Source organism: Biomphalaria glabrata, chromosome 17 (assembly GCF_947242115.1).
Source record: "Biomphalaria glabrata chromosome 17, xgBioGlab47.1, whole genome shotgun sequence".
Classification (NCBI taxonomy): Eukaryota; Metazoa; Mollusca; class Gastropoda; family Planorbidae; genus Biomphalaria; species Biomphalaria glabrata.
Genome location: NC_074727.1, coordinates 3,265,243 through 3,279,040, shown reverse-complemented (window position 1 = coordinate 3,279,040; position 13,798 = coordinate 3,265,243). Strand labels below are relative to the sequence as shown.

General features: G+C 36.9%; 1 long non-coding RNA gene across 1 annotated transcript; it reads right to left on the bottom strand.

Moving 5' to 3' along the window:
• Positions 1-3,775: 3,775 nt before the first annotated feature.
• Positions 3,776-5,955, bottom strand: LOC129923637 (uncharacterized). Its single transcript, XR_008775616.1, has 2 exons — positions 4,798-5,955; positions 3,776-4,206 (listed from the first exon to the last, which is right to left on the bottom strand). It is a non-coding gene; the product is annotated as an uncharacterized LOC129923637 (long non-coding RNA).
• Positions 5,956-13,798: the final 7,843 nt, after the last annotated feature.

The window sequence follows — 13,798 nt, the reverse complement described above, 5'->3', positions numbered from 1 at the left end:
TTGAAATCATAGAGTGAGAGAGAGAGGGGGGGGGGCGGTAGGGAACTGTGCATAAAGCACATACACGCCTACAATTAGTCTAATGATAAGGTTGACCAGATCAGACAATTAGTCTAATGATGTCGCTAATGGTTTAAAGAAAAAAAACCTCCACAGTGCTAACGTGAGTTGCAATGACAATGCTATTCGATCCTTCAACTCAATCAATGCCATTTCTGGACATGACCTGCTAGATCTCCATCGAGCTATTGTTAAATCCATTTTTCTTTTCAGAGTTTGAGTTTGAGTTTTGAGTTTAGGCACATCGGCACAATTTAGGCCATGTCGTGCCCGTAATCCTTTAAGGATCACTCTCCCTTTACATAACAAGGGCTAAATTCTATACAGTTAAATCATTAAAAAAAAGGTCTATTCAGAAAAAGGTCACAAAACACCTACCAAAACCCAAAACACTATAAAATGTTTACATACAATAGAACGTAGATTATCCAGATTAATTGGAACAGGGTCTGTCCGGATTATCGATCGTCCGGATGACCAAATATGGAATATTATAAACGGTCCGTTTCACTAAGACTAAAAGCACAAAATTCAAGTAAAATATGTAGGGAAACAAAGCGTTATAACCTACACAACGCTGTTACATTATGGAGAGAAATATTTGATCGCTGAATTTTCGCAGCACAGACCACTTAGATACCGTACTGTTAAAGAAAACAAAGAAAAAGGCAGACCGGATATTTGACGTTCCGGATAAACAACGTTCTACTGTATTGGGTTAGCCACACAAGGTGCCCATGTGGAATTAAATAAAAATAATAATCAGTGTTCCGAAAGCTAAACGTCGGGACTAGCGATTTTTGCCCTTGTGGAGCATCACCAGAGAATGCTGACCATGTCCTTCAAAGCTGCATACTATATCAAGAAGCCCGAACAAGACTTTAGCCCATAAACCACTAGTTCATTTCAGATCACTAGCGGATCCAGAACTTTTGAGTAGGGAGGAGCGATTTTTTTTAAAACCCTAGCCCTATGCATAAACGCACACACGGCATATATATAAGCCCCGACGCCAAACGGCGTTTTCTTGCATTCTTCACTGCGGAAACGCATTCTCCTGACATCTACAGTTCATTATTCATCTTATTTAAAAGGCAGGTCAAATTAAGTAGGCCTAAAATAAAGTTACATGGGAACAAGGGCCGATCTTGAAGTGTGACTAACAGTCAAAGCACAAGTGGCGTAAGTATATCTTTATTAGGCGTATTTATCGTAATACTATCTTCATGTTAAGCAAGACCTCTTTGGGTCAGCATAAGACATCAACAGAACGATGTCGACTGAGTGGGAGGAGCGATCCCTCCCTGGATCCGCCAGTGTCTCAGATATAGGATTACTGATATAAACCCTCCAATCTGAAAAATGAGAAAGAAGAAGAAGTGTACGTAGAGGTCTTGGGAAGGATTTTTGTGGAGGCCCATAAACTCTTCAAGCTTCAATATGAATGAACTTAATAATGTAAATAATAATATATGCTGCAGCTTGCTAGACTTGGGCGCTGACTGCAGAGCTAGAGAGGAGGGTCCTAGCAATGGAGTTAAGATGCTACAGAAGGATCCTAGACAACACATTTAACTCTTACAGTGCGGCGTTACTCTCAGCAAGTAAATCCCGGAAAGCTTCATTTTTTTTTCTATCAAAATAATTCGCACTGAAAGAGTTAAACATCACATTACAAACCAAGAGATTAGAGACACTTACTACAGCTTATGGACCCCACGATGACCTGCTAACTATTTAAACAACGTAAAAAACTCTGTGGCTTTATTACAAGGTCTTCGGAGCTCGTAAAGACCTTCCGTCAGAGAACAGGAACAGGAAAAAAAGAAGAGGCATACACAGAAAGCTATGGGAAGCGAATGGGCCTGCCATTAAAAAGGTTCTATTCGAGGCAAAAGACAGAGAGTAATGGAGAAAGACGGTCAACAAATCAAATGTGGTGCCCCAACGGTCCAACATGCTAAGGTATAGGTGAAAGGTGAAGGCATGTCCTATTTGTGAAGTCAGAACTAAAGTAGGTCTAAAATTGACGTCCGGTCAATTAATCCCAAATCAAATATTATTTTGTCATCCATTGTGTCAAGGTGTCATTCAGGCTTTGACTGTAAGCACTCATGTAATAATCTAAAATGCGTCTATTTTTACAATATTTTTGACCTGTTTACCCTCCCCTCTCCATTTAGCGCAAAGAGAATTTCGGGATTTTTAGGGCGCCGGTGAATCTACCCAACTCTAATGGGTAGGCTACCTGATATAAGTTGGTGAAAAGTAAAGGCGGTTGGTCGTTGTGCTAGCCACATGACACCCTCGTTAACCGTGGGTCACAGACACTGATGACCTTGACAATATCTATCCATAGGTCGAATGGGCTGAACTGGATACACCCCCATCAGCGGGAGATGCCGGATGATTAAAATATCTAGCACGACAATCCTTGACATTCTACTAAAGATTGAAAACCCGAAGTTGTATTCATATTGATAAGCTTTTGATCGATGTATTGATAACCTCCTTTCCGTGGTGATGTTAACAGTAGAAACAATCATTAAGGAACTCCCACATACAAACAAGCTTGCCAATATTAAAAGGGGGGATAATGCTTAAAAATCAAACAATACTTAATTCTATTTTTCTATTACTCCCCTTGTTATTCTAAGCGGAAGCCAGTAGAAGATAGGAGAATGCTCTCGTCTGGCTTAAAGTATTGGACTTAGCGTTTACTTCCCTTGCTATCCTAAAAAAGGCAAAAGACAGGGAGGAATGGAGAAAGACGGTCGACAAATCTTGTTTGGTGCCCCGGCGGTCTGGAATGTCGGAAGTTAGGTAAAGGTAAAAATAATTTAATTAGTCATTTTTTTAATTGATTAAATTTCTGTTAAGGGAAAATGAATAATTGTAAACAAATTGAACATGTTCCAAGAATGGGAAGTGGGAGAAATATTCTAAACGAAATGTGTACTAGACAGACCGAAGTGAGTTGATATAAAGCTTTATAAAAAGATATTGACTAAATCAGTACCCGTACTTATATATATGTTTTTTCCCGAGCATTTATTTTAGTAAAAATGGTTACTGACAGATACTATCTGATCTATCTCTTGATCCTTTCAGTTTAGATGCCTGACGTAACAGACTCCCAGGATCTTTTGGTGTCAACTGGTGGAGATTGGTTGTCAAGGGAAACAAATCATTTCCAGATCAGACATGATGAAAGCTGGTTATATGCTCTTATCAGATTGAAAAACACTGTGGGAACTGCTTTTTCGTGCCCTTCTGTGGCATTTTACGTCTCATGTGACAATCTTTTCCCTTTGCAAGTTCTTGTGTGTCCTTGATACACAGCTGTGGTCACAGGTTGGGCATATGTAATCACCAGGCGCCGTTGCATTTTCACCCTTCTTTCTGCTGCTGTTGTGTATGGCATCTGCAATCCGAGACCCTTCCTTTATGCTCTCTCTCCATGTGGATCTCTCCAGCGTAGATTTTCCACAGCTGCTAGTGTCGATTTTGGAGAGCTTAATGTCGCGTTTGTGTCAGGTCTTAAGATTTAATTTACTAAATTATTAAATTGTCTAGGTATTAAAAGTAAAATTAATTGCAATGAGTATGTGTGTTATAATTAATTTATAATTATTATTAATTTTAGTCCCAAATTTTCAGCCCAACAGACACACCATACACACCCAGTTGTGCAAAAACTAATAAACGATGTGCATGATGATTTAAATAAAACTACAAATTTAATTCAATGAGATTTATACAATGAAATTTACATATGACTAATGGTAATGATACATGAATACAGTACATATAGTATGATATGAGAAATAACTTAATCATAGTCTAGTTTCATTAACTACTGAATTATTAGTTCAAATACAATGATAACCACCTTGTAGTATTGTGCTCACCATATTTCACTCCAAGACAAAGATTCTGTAAGAGGATCAATCACTACATATGAACTGTTCAAGGTAACATAAGTATCTTCTAGCCACGACGAATGTTCACCCACGATGAAGAATCAAAGTTCAGAGTAGTACCAAAACTCACAACGTCACAATGTAACACCAAGTCTGGAATCTGGAACCTCAGACTCGAAACCCAAAACTTGAAACCTCAGACGAAAAACCTGAGGCGAAACACCTATAAAAAGACAAAATGCAGATTCTTCTAACCCTCTAATCTAATTACAAAATATGAATGTGAGCGACCGAATACATATTGTTATAACTCTAATGTAGGCAACTCAAGGCAGTTCAACAGGAAATAAATACGTGTGTTAATTCACTAGGACAAACACAAAACATCCTTCAGCTTCCTCAGAGTCTTCCACTAACTATACCAGTCCTTTGCTACTGTTATGACATGATTAGGATTTAGTTATTTGTTTCGGGAATAAGGGGAAAGTTTTACTTAGCGACAAATGACGTGACAGATCTTTAAAAAACTAGAACTCTCTAGGCGACGATTTAGAATCAAGACGTTTTCTTATTTTACAGTAAGAATAAGAAGAATGATATAGACGGCTAGTAATAGAGGACATCGGACGGTGCCCGTATTAAGTATTAAAAGTGTTTGCTGTTTCAACACCAGCGTCGACTCTAGTTATCGACTGTTGGCCTTTCGTCGGTGTTATCTGTTTCAGTATTGAGTTCAGTGTTACCTCCAATAGGGCTTAGATCTAGTTACATTTTCAAGTACTAAACACCGCGGAAGAGCATAACACTACTTAACCCGAATGTGGACCAACGACAGCCTTCCCCGGTTCGCTCTAGGTCTCTTCTACAACCTTCAGGCAGCACAAAAGCTGGCTTCGTAGTTTCCAAACATTCAGACTCTTTACAATGGTAACAATCACTGATGCACTGTTATTTTCTCTAGCCTAGTGTCTTCCTGTTTACGTTCAATAGTGCGCTCGGACGCACCTCAAGCACTGGTGCAAGGCAGGATTACAACAATATTAAGAATAACGTTACAAATTGTGAAATAAAACTCACCCTAAAAAGGGGTCAAGATAATCCTTCAAGAATACATACCAAGGCCAACGCTAAGGCTATCCAGTACCGAAGACACAATGAGAATGGACCTCATTCACCAATCGTAAACAAACAACATTTAGTCACGTGATCTTATTGATAAAACAACGAAAAAAACTTCACGTGACAACCATCATGAATTAAACATGAGATCGTAAATTATATAGAAGCTATAGAGCACCACGTGCAAAATGTTGTTTGTTTACGATTGGTGTGAATGAGATCCATTCAAGAACTCAAAAGCTACAGCCTGCTTCAGTCGAGCAATATGGCGGGAATGCACCAAACGACCAAAAAGAAAAGTTGTTGACGTCATATGAACAATTACGACGAAGCGACAAGTGGAGAGCAGCTAGTACACAAAAAAGAAATAAAATATCAAAATGACGTCATCGCCTATTGATGAAAGCGGCGCCCTTAGATAGACAACATATTTACTATGCAACTAAATTAGCTGCGACAGTTTGCATACATCCGTATACCGTAAAAGTGGGCGACCAGCGGCTCTCCTGCCTTCTGTTAAATCGCCATCCTGAATGTCTTGTGGAAGTCGACCTACTGGCATTCTACGAACGTGGCCAAGCTAGCCAAGGCGTCTGCTGCTGATAACACAGCGGATGTCCTGGCACCCTGCTTTTCGTAGCACTTCCTCGTTGGTTATTTTATCTTGCCATCTTATTCTAAAGATCCGCCTTAGGCATCGGAGGTGGAAGACACTCAGCTTTTTTTTCCTGCCATGAGTAGGTGCCCTTATCGATTGAAAAAACACGGTGGGAGCTGATCTTTCATGACCTTATCGGATTGCAAACATTCTGCTTGCATTAGTCTGAGAAGAGGTAGGCGTGGTAAAGCGCTCGGCTTCGAATCTCGGTGAAGACTGGAATTTTCAATTTGGAATTTTAAGGGCGACCCTGAATCCACCCATCTCTAATGGAACCTGACGTTAGTTGGGGGTTAGTAAAAGCGGTTGTTCATTAAGCTGGTCACATGACACCCTCGGCCATAGAAACAGATTACCTGTACATCATATGCCAGATATAAGGTGAAGTACTTCAAAGTAAGGGTTACTGTTGTGACACGGTTACTATGTGTGGTCAACCGTGACACACGGTCAAGTGTTGGGTACCGGGGAGTTAGGGGACTTGCGGGAAGTCACGGGTGTGCTGTAAACAAGAAGAAGGAAGTCATCTAGTGGAGTTGTTCTGTATATAATGGAAATAATGTTAGCCTTGTATATATGATATGTTGAAATGCTTCACAATTAAAAGGCACTTTAGGCTTAAAGAGACTTGTTTCTTCACAGTTACTTTAAGTCTGCTTACATCCAGGTCGTCAAATGTCGTAACAGAATGAAACTGAGACAGTTCAGCAACAATCAGGGTAGCTCCATTAGAGGCTAAAACACTTATTTTAATCACAGTTTAACGACTACAGACACATTTTTTGTGGATCCAAAGTTTAAAGGTTACGCTGTTGGTGAACGGAACACGGTTGGACAATTTATAAAGTTTCTTTTTCTTTCAGTTAGAGATGTATCCAACTCTCATACATACACCGTAAACCCCGGAAGTCTAAAATTGTCGTCTCTTCTGTGACTTGGTTTGACCACATACCAGAATCTAGAATGTAAAATCCTACACACATCACGGTTGAACAGTAGGCCTATCTATGCCATTGCAGAAAGTCATAACTACGATGGGGCTGGATATTTAGTCCCAAAACCTGGTAGTCGCCTCCCTAAACTTTTTGAATTTCTGGCACGTTTCCCCTCCTCTAAAATTGATCACGTGCACGCTAGTCTACACAACACAGAAAATAAAACGGGGGAAAAATTTAAAAAAGACATCCTCCTGTTATTGTCTAATGACATATACACAACTTTATATAATTATCTCCCTTTATTGTTTTCTTGTATTTAAAACGTGAAAAAAAATGTGTTTTTCAATATATAAATATTCCCTGTAGATCTGGTTGTATCATGAATACAACAATCACCAGTCGGTTGAACTAAAAATACAAGCACTTAAATAATAGGAAAGGGAAATAACAAGGAATAACTGCACCGACCGAGGCTGACTGACTGACTAGACAAGGTATGTAGCTGAAAGTTCGACAACTCTGGAAAGTATATTTTAATTTCTGAAGTTTAAGAAAGTCCTTCCCCAACTTGAGTAAGTCTGACGGGTGCGCGACGTTTTGACATATGAGGTTCTGACGATCATTTATAAAACTTTTTATAATGAACATTATTGTTGTTTTTTTCCTTTATATTTCTTGAATAAATTTGAACAACCTGTATTTCATAAACACATAGTGCGAGCAATCGATTGCTGCCTGGTCTTCTAGTACGGTATGTACTTCGAACATGTTGCCTCGATGGCTCCGGGTTCGAGCCTTGCCCTCCGCTATTCCCCACCGCCCAGTGGGAGTTTTGAGGTTTCAGTTCTGAGGGAACACTCAAAACATGTAAAACAGCCAAACTATGAAAGGTCAGCTTAATACCTGAGACCATGATACCAAGGAAGGCCTACCGCCCCCATGACTTATAGGCCGAGCTGTGCGAAACACACGATCCTTTGGACAAATCAGCTGCGTGCCATAACATCCGACTCCCCCCCCCCCTTTTTTTTTCACCGGGTTATTAGATAGATTTACTTTCTGAGGTCTATCCCCTCGACCACTTGAAGCAAAATGTAACCAGACCCCTGTATCTCCCGTTACCGTACCGAGCTATACTTCTGCTCCACACTTTACGTCTCAGAATTATAGTTATTATAGACTAACTAGTCGACCCGCGGCGTAGCATACGACGTTATTTTGCAGGGCCGCCTTAGGCTCTTATGTGACCGAAGTGTGTCCCGCACTAATCATTTACAACTTATAACAAAATATACCTACGAAAAAGTCATGGAAATATCCGGAAATTATTAAAATCTTTTGAAAACTAAAAAAAAAAAAAATTTGCAGAAATAAGAGAGTGATCTTTCCTTTACTTCTTCTCGTCCAAACTATTGAGGGAAGAAGAGAATTATATATATAGATAGATATATTAGTAATCGATTTTTTTTAAAATATTTATAACAAGAATTCAATGTAGAGGCAAGTCAAGTGTTATGTCACTGTCAGCCTTTTTGTATTCGGTTTCTAAGTTGGCATGCACAAGTTAAATGAGGGGGTGGGGGTGGCACTAGAGGGGAGGAGAAGTCTGCCAGAGGATACGCATGAGTGATCATGTGCTAAATCTACATTGGAATGAATTGCAAGTCATTTAGTTATGTTTACACCCTAAAGAATGCATATCTTCGAAAAGGCTATTCCAAGTCTCTTCTGAAACCAGCTTTTCATTTTTAGAGTAGATCACAGAGAAATTGTGTAAATTGTTTAAACCACTGCCAGGGTTGTACCCCATTGACAATTAATATACTTTATAATTATTACAAGGCTCATTTCGTCATTTTCAGTCCAATTGTTCATTCCTATTTTCGTAACGCTGCTTGAGTGTAGGGCTCTTGCTATAGTAGAGACAAGGATTTTTATTTCAACGTTTATAGACATCCACGTTTCTAATTGTACCGTAATGAGAATTTAGATTGTAGAAAGGTGAGCTTGTTCAGCCTAATAAATCATACAAACACATGTACTTGTTCAGCCTAATAGATTCACTGTGTTTGTTCAATGTTTTATTCTCTATAGCCTATATTCTATTCTTTTACCTTCTAACCTGAAGTGTTTTTAAATGAACCAACGGTGCTTCAATCGTATGGTAGACATTTTCTATCTGGTGCATTTTTTTCTCTCTGGTCTTTTCATTACGTTTATCAGCACATTTAATTACCCAAGGAGCCATAGACATATTACAGACTAAATAGAAAACGTGTTATAGTCTCTAATCCTTAGTGCAAGACATGTTTACTAATAGTCTCTAATCCTTATCTTATACTTCAAAAAAGAAGATGATTACGTCCTACGCGTCACGCATATTAACCAATGACTTAAATACTGCCAAGTCACTGGTTTTCCTGGCTAGCTCAGGCAACCCATTCCATGCTCTAATAGCACTAGGGAAGAAGGAGCATTTGTACAAATTTGTCCTAACATATGGAACGAGGAATGTGCCTTTAATATCCTTAGTGCAAGACATGTTTACTAATAGTCTTTAATCCTTAGTGCAAGACATGTTTACTAATAGCCTCTAATCCTTAGTGCAAGACATGTTTACTAATAGTCTCTAATCCTTAGTGCAAGACATGTTTACTAATAGCCTCTAATCCTTAGTGCAAGACATGTTTACTAATAGTCTCTAATCCTTAGTGCAAGACATGTTTACTAATAGTCTCTAATCCTTAGTGCAAGACATGTTTACTAATAGTCTCTAATCCTTAGTGCAAGACATGTTTACTATTTCAAATTCACAATGAATGGATGTCTTTCAAGTACACCAAAAAGACCTGAAATATATTTCTAATCAAAAAGGTCAAAGAGGGGTGCATTGAATAACATTATGTGTGGATAAAACCTTAATTCTAAACTGCACTTGCTGCAACACAAGCCTGCACCAATATTCAAGGCAGTACACAGTCTAATGCCACTATTGAAGACAGGTCTCACTAAACATAATTAGCCCCTTGACTAAATGTCATTAGACCAATGGCTTGTCCAAACTAGACCAGAGCCAACACTGTGTTGGGCTTAGTTAAAACTTTTAAAACCTTGTCAAAGTGTTATTTAGCCTGGAGTCAAATGTAAACTGACTGGGAGCCTTGCCTTCATTCTTGACATGGGATAGATTAGGTAGACATAGCTTACAAGTCAAACAGGGGACACAACTGCACAAAACGAGTTGCATCCCTTTGAAAAAAAAAATGGCAATATGAAACACATTTTAAAAAAAAGAGAAAAATTACAGCTTTTAATAGTCACCAAAAACATTGACATTGCATGCCTGACATAAGAAACAATATTTGAAGATCTTAGGAATAATCAATTGTTTTAATTTCGTAACTAAATTTTTTTTTTCAAGAAGAAAAAAAAACACAGTAAGTCTATATAAGTACTAATTGTATCATATATCCAAATCTCGTTGCAGTTAGCTTATAGAAACATTATAACCAGCAGAGAAGTCAGCTATACAGTTTTAAAAAGTTTTGATTTCGAAGTCCAGTGACCCAATTATTAACAAGAACTGACAAATATTTTTAAGTTCAGGAGAGTTCATGTCAACGATGATCGACATTAGACTTTTCCTCTAAAAGTATGCTTAGCCTAGCAAATGAAGTTGCCCTATATTCATTTTTAAATTTTTCACGTTTTATAATTTGATGTCCTTAGTTACAAAAGATGAACTCATCAGAAAATCATATTTAATATTACTGATAAGAAATATTTAGATTAAAAAAAAATTATTTTCCACTTGATAAACATACAGTCAAAACATGACTCAGATGAAATAAAACCGTATGGGTTGGGTCGACGGGTTCACAGTGTGGTTAATGTTGTTATGACACGCCACGTCACCGCATGTCAGCTGTGTGTGAGACCCTCACACTTTACATCTTAGCATCAGAACAAAACATCATGGCAAACAACATTAAAATGTCAACATTGTGACGCAGATTTGAGAGAGACATTGTGTTAAATCTAGGCAGTAGTGTCTTCAGTTGAGACCCAGATAAGACACTAAACATTCTTAGCACAAGTACACTATTAGAAAAATATATATATATATGTATGAAGACATGGTCTTTACTTGAGACATGTCTTAGCCAACTAATACTTGCATACATTCACATAATATCTCGACGGCTACAACTCATGTAATCAGCAACGGTAACTCTTTAATACCATAAACTTACTTAACCAAGACCCAAATTTTAAATGTGAAAAAAAAAAAAAAAAATTAATAATAATAATAACAAAAGATTATGGACATCAATGTTGAATTTATGTAAAGCAACTTTTGCCTTGACAAAACTTGGAATGAGGCATACGAAACAAAACAAACAAATACATGTGCATTGGAATTCTATTTATAGAAGCTGCAATAAAGATAAATGTTAAACCTATGGGTTTTTTTTTTTTTTTTCAGATCGAAATCTTTTCAAAGTGAACAATAGAAAGAGAATGAAAACTGAAAGTGATCAGAGACATTGAATAAAACACTGACAGAAGGACAACACTTTGTTAAGTTCAACAAAATAGCTCAGTTTCTTTTTTCCACATACAGATGAAAACAAACAATTCTATTCGGATAACTTGCTGACAAGACAGAGTTGCGTGTGCTGCTTGATTATACTCTAGAGAAGCTTTCAACTTCCTGGTAAAGAAAACCAAAAACAAAGGCTATTATAGCTAATAAATAAATTATTTTTTTTTGCTCTGTGGTTACACTAGAAACCCAGATATTTTTTTTATGCGATTCAGAAATATTGAACCACAAATCTTCTGTCAGTGCTGAGGTCTACATTTTATTTCATTTCCAATATTTATCAGGAAAAATGAATTTCATGTGCTAGTATAAAATTAAAGTAACGAGTTATCAAATAATATCAACAAATATTCAATAACTATGGTTTCGATTAGCCAATGTTTTTATTTAACCAGAAATAAACATTAAAAGCTAAAGATTTCTATTGATGAGTTGTAAGCTCTTTTGCAGTCAGTGCAATGAGAAAGTAACATACTATTTTTTGTCAGCTGTTTTACACAGGGTGACTTGCATTGGGATTGGACAAACCTATTACAATAGTCTTTCTTGCAACTGATATTATATTGGTCTTGACTCAACATGTTAAAAGGTTAAAATATGCTGTTTAAAAATATTGAATTAAATTTTAATTCAACAAGATTGTCAAATAATAAAAGTTTCACTCCTCCCTACCTGTCACACATCCTTCAGTTCATCAGGAAGTGGATTTTTGGGATGTTTATTCTCAAAGTGCTGCTTGAATGTCTTGGGATCTGGCATCTGAGCCTTTAAATAGACAGATGTACATTAGATCTTTCTGACCACTGGTTATGTCAATAAAAGTCAATAGAAAAAGTACAATTATACCAAGTAAGAAATCAAGTTTTTTTTCTTCCCTTTAACATTTTGAATGAAAAATTAAACTTAAGTAACCTTTCCCTGATTTCCTTTTTTGGTATTTCATTTTAGTGTCCAGATAAACGAAAACTATCACTATCAAAAGAACTCACATTTTTTAGTGCCCCTTTCTTAAAATAAATTAGTCTTACCCCATTTTTCTGAAAAGCATTAGAATTGCAAAGGAAGGATTGTTGAAATAAAATAAATAAAAAAAAAAAAAACAGTGATTGCTGCTCTCAGACTAAGATTGTTTATAATTGCCCAGAAAATTGTCAATAAACAAAAGAGACAATGTAATTTACTCTATATTATATTATATGTGGTTAAAAATGTAAAGTAATTATTGAAACTTATAGTTAAAGCTACCATGCATTGTAATGTGAATCACTGAAACTTTTCGTTAAAGCTACCATGCATTGTAATGTGAATCATTGAAACTTAGTCAAAGCTACCATGCATTGTAAAGTAAATCACTGAAACTTTTAGTTAAAGCTACCATGCATTGTAATGTGAATCATTGAAACTTAGTCAAAGCTACCATGCATTGTAATGTGAATCATTGAAACTTAGTCAAAGCTACCATGCATTGTAATGTGAATCACTGAAACTTAGTCAAAGCTACCATGCATTGTAATGTGAATCACTGAAACTTTTAGTCAAAGCTACCATGCATTGTAAAGTAAATCACTGAAACTTAGTCAAAGCTACCATGCATTGTAATGTGAATCACTGAAACTTAGTCAAAGCTACCATGCATTGTAATGTGAATCACTGAAACTTAGTCAAAGCTACCATGCATTGTAAAGTAAATCACTGAAACTTAGTCAAAGCTACCATGCATTGTAATGTGAATCACTGAAACTTAGTCAAAGCTACCATGCATTGTAAAGTAAATCACTGAAACTTAGTCAAAGCTACCATGCATTGTAATGTGAATCACTGAAACTTAGTCAAAGCTACCATGCATTGTAAAGTAAATCACTGAAACGTAGCCACCTTGCAAACAGGACACATATGGACCAGAGCCTTGGCTGCTGCCTTCTTTTGTTCTTGGAAAGTGGTGCTGCTTTTCTTGAGATCAGCTGCTTTTTTGGCTGCTTTCTGCTGCGACTGGATCTTCTGTTGCCCGCGAGCCATTGTCCTGTCCAAAAAAAAAAAAATTCATTGTAGTTAATAAAATTACAAAATAAATGATAAATATAAAAAATTATACAACTGTAAATGTCAAGTGATTAGAAGGATTTGGATTCTCTCTTAAAAGTCAACACTAGTAGTTAGGTTTGAATACTTTCAACTACTGGTACTTTACTATCCTGTTTGACCTAAGATGCAAGAACCTTTATCTTGATGCATAAATTCAAAAGAAATATCCTGACATACCAAATTTAATAATCATATTATACATTTATTAACATTACAAATAAAACAACAAGCTTTTAGATATAGTAGCATTTAGTAGAAAACAAACTCTGGGAGATGGGGGAACAGAGAAATATGGTGGTTTAGATCTTAGAAGGTGAAGCTGATTGGTCACACCAAGAGAAATGATGGAAACAACAGACAGAGCTAGAAAGGTCTTAGATTGAAACCCCACAGGCTAAAAGATGCAGAGAAA